This window comes from Elephantulus edwardii, unplaced genomic scaffold, assembly GCF_000299155.1.
Source record: "Elephantulus edwardii isolate Elephantulus edwardi_28Jun2011 unplaced genomic scaffold, EleEdw1.0 scaffold00022, whole genome shotgun sequence".
Taxonomy (NCBI): Eukaryota; Metazoa; Chordata; class Mammalia; order Macroscelidea; family Macroscelididae; genus Elephantulus; species Elephantulus edwardii.
In genome coordinates, this window is record NW_006399772.1 from 20,765,964 (window position 1) to 20,776,529 (window position 10,566).

General features: G+C 38.8%; 1 pseudogene; it reads left to right on the forward strand.

Moving 5' to 3' along the window:
- Positions 1-9,934: 9,934 nt before the first annotated feature.
- LOC102877337 overlaps positions 9,935-10,566 on the forward strand; it is a 1,900-nt pseudogene continuing 1,268 nt past the window's right edge.

The following is a 10,566-nucleotide window of genomic DNA, read 5'->3' on the forward strand; positions in this document are numbered from 1 at the left end:
ATCTATCTATCTATCTATCTATCTATCATCTATCTATTTTTTTATTATATTCTTTATTATTTACATGTGGGAATTAGATGGCTTTATTTTGTTCCATCCTTGCCTCTAAGATGTTCACTTCAAAATAAAATGGCAGATATATTTTACTAGACATGTTTATTTGAGGACCTTACCCTAAACTGATACTCTAAATCAATGTATCAGGGTTTTTGATAGAACAGCTCAGAAATGTGTGTTTTTAAAACACCTCCCAGCTATTGCCAATGGTCACATAAATTCTCACTGGACAAATGGTGTTGGCAAAATTGCACTTCCATCTGCAGAAAACTGAAGCAAGATTCACGCATCACAGCATAAACAAAAATTAACTCAAAGTGGATCAGAAACTTAGGGGTAAAACCATAAACTACAGATATCAGAGGAAAAATAAGAAAAAAATCTAGAAGCCCTAATCCATGGCACAAATAGACTTCCAAACATAACCAAAAGCCTACAACTAGAAGAGGATAAACTAGATGACTGGAAGTTTCTAAAAACCTTTGGATGTAGCAAGAAACTTCTCCAGGATCAGAACTCTAATGAATTGCTGGTGGGATTGAAAAATGGTACAACCACTATGGGAGGCAGTTTGATACTACTTTAAAAAAAAAAAAGAACATAGTAATCCCATATGACCCAACTATTCCACTGCTAGAAACATGTGCCTAGGCAATCAGCTGCAACACAAGCAGCGCTCTGTACATCTATGTTCATAGCAGCATTATTCACAACAGCAATAAAATGGAAATAACTCAAATTTCCATCCACAAATCAAAAGAGAAGCTATAGATTATATTCACATGCTGGAATATGCGCAGGGCTAAGGAACAATGAATGATTCATAAAATACAACACAATATAGGAGAGTCTAGAGAGTATTAGGTTGAGTAAAATAATACAGTCACAGAAGTAAAATACTACATAAGACCACTATTGTGAAAATAAAAGGGTAGCTCAGCAAGATAGGTATAAATGTTCAAAAGGGAAAGAAGGCAGGGGAGAAGGGGGCAGAAAAAGGGTGGAGGGAATCACCAGGCAAGGAGAGGGTAGTGGGTGGGTGGGGCATGAAAGAATAGGAAAGATGCAATGGAGACCTGATGAGATGGATAGGGTGAGAAATGCCATAGAAAAACTGTAATTACGTAAAACACAAGGTACATAAATGAAACACAATGGACATGAATGATTGTGTGCAGTTCAATTAAATTTTATTTTTATAAATTCCTTATCCAGTAGAGTAAAAAGAAATTCCACTGATTGGGGGGGAAAAATACTTGGCAATGACATATTTGATAAGGGGCTCATATCTAAAATTTGTAGAATACTCTAGCACCTCTTTAAGAAAATGTCAAACAACCCAATCATAAATGGACAGAAGATATGAATAGATATATCACCAAAGAAAAAAGTCAGTTGGCCAACAACGACATTAGCTATTTAAAAGATGCAAATCAAAACAACTATAAGATATCATCTCATCTCAGCAACAATAGCAAAATTCAATAGGACAGCAAACAACAAATGCTAGTAAAGATTCTGAGAAATCAGAACACTTATATACTATGGTACTTCCTCAAAAACTTGAAAATAGAAATACTATTTGATCCAACTATCCCACTACTGGAAACACACACTAAAGACATCAGAGCTGTAAGACAATCAAATGTATTAACACCCATATTCATTGTAGCGTTATTTACTATCGTAAAAAGATGGAAACAGCTCAAGGGCCATCAACAGCTGAATAAGGAAACTGGTACATTCATGCAATGGAATATTCTGCAGCATTGAAAACCAATGAACTCACAGAACAACCTGGATGAATCTGGAAGACATCATGCTGAGTGAAATATCTCAGTCACAAAAGGACAAATATGAACGTTTAGTCCTGTGCTTTAGCGTCCATTACTTACCTATGTTAGTAATTCCCAAAATTTTATCTCTAGGTCTAATCATCCTTTCTGAGCTGCACACTCACACACCCAATAGCCTCTTGGGTGACACGTTCTGCCTCTTGGGTGATACAGTTCAGACAAATAAAATTTGGCACACCCAACACTGAGCAATGTGTTTTCCACCCCAAGTCCACGGTTCTTCTTGCACTCTGTACTCACAAGTAGCACCAATCCATTGCCAAGGCCAACAATCTGACCATTTTCCTGGAAACCTTCATCTTCCTAAGTCATATACTCCTTTTAAATAGTTCTTTCCTTCATCTATTCCAATGCAGTGTTCATCATCTATCCCCTCTTTTCCTAGTTTCCTCCCAACCCCCTATGTCAGTCCTGTTTTAAGATGAAATTATTGACAGCCTCAATATTTTCTCCATCTATCAAGATACTGCCTATTGCCCTAGTGGTGATAATCTCCTTCTCATTGATGTTGAAATGGGATCTGTATTGAAGGCTGGGGTCCTTCCAGAAAAAAAAATGCTTCAAATCCTCCTCAATTTCTGCAAGCAAGTATGTGTCATCTGCATATCATAAATTGTTGATGAGTCTTCCTCCCATCCTCATGCCATATTTCTCCTCATAGAGCCCAGCCTCCCGGATGATCTGTTACACACATAGATTGAAAAGGTATGGAGATAGGATGCATCCCTTATGCACTGTTTTCTAGATTTTGAACCATACAGTGTTCCTTTGCTCTGTTTGGACAAGTTCCTGGTCTAGGTATAGGTTTCCTGTGCATGCAGTCAGGTGTTCTGGAGCCACAGTTTGTCGTGATCCAGGCAATGATCACATCAGCTTTCATGTCGTATACACGGAGAAACTGTTTGAGTGGAACACTAGAAAATCATATTATATGACTTATTCCTTCCGAAAAATGTTCTACTGCTCTGTTCAATAAACATAAAACCTTGTATCTCATGTTGTTTGTTGTTATGTGCCATCGAGTTGCTTGTGACTCATAGGGACCCTATGTACAAAAGCCCTAAATGCCATTCTATCCTGTGCCAACCTCACCGTCTCAAACACACTCATTCTCACCATCCCAATCACAGAATCAATCCATCTCCTCGAGGTTCTCCCTCTCCTTTGCCGTCCCTCCACTCTCCCAAACATGATGTCCCTCTCCAAAGACCAGTCCTTCCTTGCAATATGCCCAAAGTATGTATGCCAGATGAAGCTTCATAAGCACAAAAAATAAGTGAAGTGTCTCTTATCATACAAAATAATTGACTTCTTATTATAAACAATTAGGGGCAGGCTTCATCGATTAAACTGATAGTACAGATAATAATGTAGGGTTTTCTAATTATACAATACACTTCAAAACATCATAAAAGTACTCTCTAAATACTTTACACTAACAAACAACAATAAGTTTATTATTCACATCCTAGTCAAGGTATTATATTAGTCTGGCACTATCATTACAGTAATTTGATAACATAATTATTAATGTCACCATGGTTAAAATAAAGATCTTAAGTCTTCAAATAGCAAACAGTATGTGACTCAAACAATCTTTTGCATTGTTCAAACTGAGATTTTATTTGGAATTTCCATTTTTTATTCTATTAAAATTTGTATGTAGTGCATTGTATCCCCTTCAATGAAATAATAAAATTCATAACATTCTGAGTTCTGTTACTAACATTTAAAAATGCATACCAAGCCCCAGCGCACTTATAAATAGGTACTTTGAAGCAGCTCAGGGAATATAACCATCTCAGATTTATTTAACTGACTTTCAGTCTCCCCCTTCTAAATAAGCCAGCAGGCAATTAGTCAATGACATTTTTTCACAATAGCTTTATTGCCAATGTTAAGGCACCAGTTTAAAGCTCATTACAGCAAGAGCTACAGCTATCCGCTTTTCTGACTTGCTATTCATCATCACACCTTCCATAGGTTCCTATAAGTCACACTTGCATTGACATTTATTAGCTTAACGATCCCAGGAAAATGAAAAAGAAATGAAGTTTCAAAAATAACCTCTGAAGGTTCTTTTGAGATTTAGAGTTACATTTCAGAGTGCACGGACTCTGAGTAACTAAAGTCGAAGTTGGCAACCAAGGCTTGCCAGCTGTTCCACATTCAGCAGTCCAGCCTCATCCCCTCCCCTCCCGCCTCCCGCCCCCACTCCCTGGGCTAGAAAGTCACAATGGGCCACTCTTAACCTTATTTGGATTAAAATTTATACCATTCACACAGCAGGATTTCTTTTTCCCATTTACGCATTCATTTTCTTTATTTGGTATTTCTGTTGAGTCCAGCTATCTCCAATATCCTAATTTATTTTCTTGATCATGAAGTTCACCTTATAACGCTGGAAAAAGAATGTTTGAATGTTAGCTTAACAGAATGATGAGATAAATTGCAGTCAATCTTTTGGAGGAAAGATGCATTAATCAACTGCAGTGGTATGTTTATAGCTTTCAATATTTATACCAGGTCTTTTAAAATCTTTGTAAAAAGTAAGTTGGACATTGGGGTTGCAGGTGAGACTGAGAAAGATGGGAAAAATCATGCACATGGCATTGAAACAGATGAGGGAGAGAACTGTTTGAAAGGGATAGATGATTAAGTATTATTGTCATGACAGGAGTCCAGAACAAAGGCTGCACAGTGGAGTGGACCTGGGGGGAAGGATTGTATAACAATGAAAGAATTTTTCTTTTACTTTTCAAAATGAAGGCTGCATAGTGGAGTGGACTTGGGGGGAGGGATTGCATAACAATGAAAGAATTTTTCTTTTACTTTTCAAAGAGAAGAGTGAACTGGGGGGGTTAGAAAGGTGGGCAGAGAGAAAAGTACAACAATAAATGAATGGAAATCCAAAGTCTCTGTAAACTTTCATTAAAATTAATAATAATAATAATAACAACAACAATAAAGTACGTTGGGTACCTTTAAAGCTATCGATATATCAGAGTCACCAGAAGTGCTCAAAAGACTCCACATACAGTCATCTTTGTAGACCAGTTTTAACTTGGATGTTGTCAGGCGCACTGAGTTGCCTCTGGCTCATAGCAACAACCCTATGGACAACAGATCAAAATCTTGCCTAATCTTGGGCCATCTTCACAGTCTCTTCTGTGCTTAAACCCACTATTGCCATTGCTGTGTCAATCTGTTTATAATTATGCTAAAGACACAAATGTTGTTGTTGTTGGTTGCCATCGAGTTGCGCATAAAGGCCTGAAGCCTTTCTCTAACTATGGACATTTATCCAAGTTCATCAAGTTTCCAGACACATGTTCTTTAGAAAGTGCATCCACTCCTGCTTCCAGACCAGATCATAAAGACGAAATGTCTGGGCCGATTCTAGAGGAATACATATGCAGACTTCCTAACCCTCCCTCTCTTTCGCATGAGAAATCACACAGACCCTATTTTCCCCCATTAATAAATTGCAATGTTTTTGCCAAGGAAAACTGGCTAGAGATTTAGTGCCCAGGATTTTTGTTGGGAACAGGTATATACATTGAAGGCTTATGCAGTCTTCAATATGGACTACATCTCAACATCAAGAAAACAAAAACCCTCACCACTGGGTCAATAGACAATATCATGATAGATGACACTCAGGTTTCAGTCTGGAACTTTCCGTCTTTGGTCTTTTACCAAGGATTTTTCCAGTGCTAAAGCTTGACGGCACAATATCATAATATATGGAGAAAAGATTGATATTGTGAATAATTTTCTTTACTTGGTTCCACAATCAACAGCCAGGGTATCAACATCAAGGAAATAAAAATCTGGAAAATCTGCTGTCAATGATCTCTCCAAAGTTTTAAAGGCAAGGAGTCAGTTCAAAGACTAAGGTGCACCTCATCCAAGCCATGGTCTTATCAATTACTTCCTATTATATCTGAAAGTTGGATGAAGTTAGAATAAGGATGACAGGAAAAGAATTAATGTGTTTGAGTCTTGGTGTTGGAGAATAGTACTGAAAACCTCATAAAATGCCAAAAGAACAAACAGATCTGTCTGAGAGGAAATACAAGTGTCCTTATCGTCAAGGATTGTGAAACTTCGTATACTTTGGACACATTGTCAGGATAGATCAGTCCTTGGGAAAAGGCATCATTCTTGGAAAGGTGGAGGGTTAGAGGAAGAGAGGAAGACGTCCAGTAAGATGGATTGATACAGTGACTGTAACAATGGGCCTGAACACATGTGAGATGATGGGGAGGATAGGACAAGGTGCAGATCTGTTGGTCATTAGGTCACAATGGGTCATAGGCAACTCAATGGCTCCCAGTAATAACAACAGTCACCTAGAAGGCCACATGGTGGTACAGTTATATTCTTAGCTATTAACTGAACCATTGGCAATTCAAGCCCACCTAGAGGCACTTCAGAAGAAAGGCATGGAGATCTACTTAAAAAACCATAGACGCTGTCAGTTCTGGGTTGACACACATGTCCAATCAACGTGAGTCAGAATGAACTCAGTGGTACCTGGCCAGCTTTGGCATTTGTGATCGAGTAGACACCTTCTGCCTTTTTTCCTTGCCCTTTGCCATCAAATCCATCATGACTCATGGAGACCCTATAGAACAGCGTAATAACTGCCCTTTGGGCTTACCAAGGCTGGAATCCTATGGAAGCAGACTGTCACGTCTTTCTCCCATGAAAGGGATAGTTCAAACACTGGACTTTTTGTGAAGCCCTGAGCACTTAACCACTGTATCACTGGGGCTCCTTGACCCCTACCTAGCATATGCCAAAACTCTAGAGCCATAGAAAACTTACTCAACTTACTGCCATCGAGTTGGAACCCACGTATAGCTGACCCCACAACAGCTTTTCAGAGGCTGTGCTAATATTTTTTTCAGAGCTGTTTTTAGCTCAACTACAGAAATGAATGTATTTCCTTCTTCTTACTTCATTCTTTTTTCTTATTGTGATAACTTAGAAATAAGATTGCTACCCAAAGAGCATATAGGTTGAAGACTCATTTCTTCCTGAGATAAAGACACATCAGCATCCCATAAAACAAGATACCACTACAGGAAAGAGAAATGGATGCTGCAGGAGAGATGAATTATTTACCAAAAGGATTAATTGCAAGGAAGATTATTTCAAATGAGAAAATATTGAGCTCATATAAATTAGCAAGTATTTAATCTTTCCTTCCTTCCCCCATTAATCAGATGAACTGAGACTACAGGACAGCATTACCTCAGAAAATATTAAAAATTACAATTCTTTTTTTTTGCACATCTGACTTTAACTATTTTTATATTTGACCCTAGGGCACTATTATTAATCCATACTACCACACAAGGGGACAGGTAAAAGGTAATTTAGTTAGAAATCAAACCCCTAGATAGGTAGGCTGTATGTGTGACTCAATTTAAGGTCATTCCTTGAGCTTTTGAAGAGGTTTATAAAGTCTCTCCTGACCAGTAGTCACAGCTTCCCAGATGGAGACTTGAGTAACTCTGAAATAATCATCTAATACACATCTCTTCTATCTAGAGCCCTACATGAAGCCAACCCATCCTTCCCAAATGTAAAGTAACATAGCCATTCTTCCTGATGTGATAGCACTCAACAGCTTGGTTTAGTAATACAGATTGTTTCCCCAGTACTGCACCAGTATCTGAAATATGGGGTGTGGGGAGGGTGGTAGGTGGGTGAGGGGAGAAACATTTATAAAAAGAAATGAAGAAGAAAAAATTAATAAAACTAAGGAACAGTAGGAAAAAAGGTAAAAACAAACACAAGAGCCATGAAGAAGTGAAAGAGACAAAGGGGGTGGGGGGAGAACAGAAATAAAGGGTTTTGTTGCTGTTGTGGTGGTGGTGTTGAGTCAGAACCGACTCATAGCTGGCCTTCCCATGGGTTTTCGGAAGCAGTATATCACACAGAAGGAGATTGTTCATCCTTCCTCTGCAGCAACTGGTTAATTTATACCACGTGTCTTTGGGTTTGGAGCACATGTACTATTTTAACCTCGCAGCAGTAGCAAAGCTTAATAGGACTATCGTTATGTGCCATCAAGTTGCTTGCGACTCATAGCAACCCTGTATACAACAGCCCTAACCCCTGCTCTATCCTGTGCCAATCTTATTATCTCTGACACACCTACCTCCATTACCCCAGTCACTGAATCCATCCATCTCATCAAGGGTCCTCCTCTCCTGTGCCATCCCTCCACTTTCCCAAGCATGACATCCTTCTCCAAGGACTGGTCCCTCCTTGCAACATGTCCAAAGTATGTCAGACAGAGCTTCAGAATTCTTGCCTCCAAGGAGCAGCCTCACCTTACCTTCTCTAAGATAACCTTGTTTGTTTTCCTCGCAGTCCATGGTATATTCAATATTCTTCACAGCTCAAAGGCATCAATTCTCCTTCTATCATCTCTAGGCATTGTCCAGCTTTCTGATACATAGCAAGTGATTGCAAAGACTATGGCCTGGATCTGGCACACCTTAGTCTCCAGACTGACATTGTTGATCTTGGTATTTTGAAGAGGTCTCTGACAGCAGACTTCCCCAATGCAACCCATCTTTTTAATGTCCTGGCTGCTGGTAGTAAGAGTGTTGATTGTGTACCCAAGCAAACTAAGCTGTTAGCAATCTCAATATCTTCACCATCTATCATAATGCTGCCAATTGATATAGTGGTAAGAATCTTTGTTTTCTTGATGTTGACCTTCAATCTAGAGTGAAAGCTGCAGTCCTTGACCTTATGCAGCAAGTACTTCAGGTTCTCCTCAGTTTCAGCAAGCAAGTTTGTGTCATCTGCATCTAGATAATGCAGATTGTTGATGAGTCTTCCTCCAATCCTGAAGCCACATTTCTACTCATAAAGATCAACGCCCCAGATAATCTGTTCAGTATATAGATTTTAAAAAGCACGGAAATGAAACACATGTCTGGTGTACACCCTTCCCAATTTTGAACCATGCAGTGTTTCCTTGTTCTGTTCTGATGATTGCCTCCTGGTCCAAGTATAGGTTTCACATAAGCACACTCAAGTGTTCTGGGATTCCCATTCTTCTCAGAGTCAGTCACAGTTTGTAGTGATCCACTCAGTCAAACGCTTCAGCATAGTCAGTGAAAAACAGATAGACGTTCCTCTGGTACACCCTTCTTTCAGCCAAGATTCATTTAGCATTAGATATAGTAAGTATCCTTAGTACCACAGACTCTTCTAAAGACACTTTAGGCAGTTCATGCAGTTGATATGCTGTTCCAGTCATTGTTAGATAATCTTCAGCAGAATCTTGCTTGCATGTGGTATTAATGATATTGTTTGATAATTTCTGCACTCTGCCAGGTCACCTTTCTTTGGAATATAAACAAATCTAGATCTCTTCCAGTCAGTTGGCCAGGTGGTTGTCCTACAGATATCTTGGCACAACTTGGTGAGTACATCCAGGGCAGCATCTGTTTGATGAAATATTTCAATTGTTATGCTGCATTATTTCAGCATAGAAAGTTTAATATAAAGTTTAATATTAACTGTAGCTGAGGACTGGAGTAATGGAAGATTGCCTAAAGAGAAGAAGTATGGAAAGCTCTAAAGTCACAGGAATTAAAGATTTCAAATACAGTCCATCTTAGAATAGGTTAGCTTCTTTTGTGATGGAGATATTTCACTCAGCATTATGTTCTTCAGGCTCATTCATGTTGTGTAGTGTTTTATGAGTTCATTGATTTTCAGTGCCACATAATATTCCATTAAATCACAGTTTTTCTATTATTTCATTTGTTGATGGACACTTGGGTTGCTTCCACTTATTTGCTATTGTGAATAACAGAGCAATAAACATGGCTGTGCATACATCTTTTAGAGTTGAGGTTCTGGTTTCTTTAGGGTAATGCCCAGTAGTGGAATTGCTGGGTTAAATACTGTATTAAAGCACTCTTATAAAAATAAGATTGATAATAGGATAATGGGGACAATAATAGGAAAAGAATGGATAGATAATGAATGCTCCATTGGAACAGGTAAGGGGAAGAATGTTCCAAAAGCAATTTATGATTAAGTATTCAACCTATGACAACAATCTGGAGCAAGGGGTGCATTGCAAAGTGGGATGGGGAGGAGGAAGGGAGAGAGAGGGAAGAAAATTGTGCAACAAATGAATGAACAAAGAAAAATAGAATATGTTAACATTAAGTATTATAAAATGGAACCCACATGGAAGAAGTGACATTTCTCACACATCTAGAAGATGAGAGGCCAGTAGAGTGGCTGGTGTATTTGAATTGTGTGCCTTTACGTGGATTCAAACAATGTGCCTTCAGGTCAGCAGCAAAGCTTCTTACCACCAACTAGGTCACCAGAGCTCCCTAAAACCTGAAATAACCACAAGCGAACCTGAGCTTATCTTACTTATTAAGTAGTCGACACTGAAGATAGAGTGATAATATCTATCTTCACTGAGTTATTGTAAAGAACAAATTTAACAACAGAAGTAAAAATGTCTAATCTAGAGGCATCCGGGAGGCGCAGGGATCGTGAAGTTGAGGCAAACTGGCCGCCAAGATGAAAGTGAAGATGCTGAGCCGCAATCCGGACAACTATGTCCGCGATACTAAATTGGACATACAGAGAG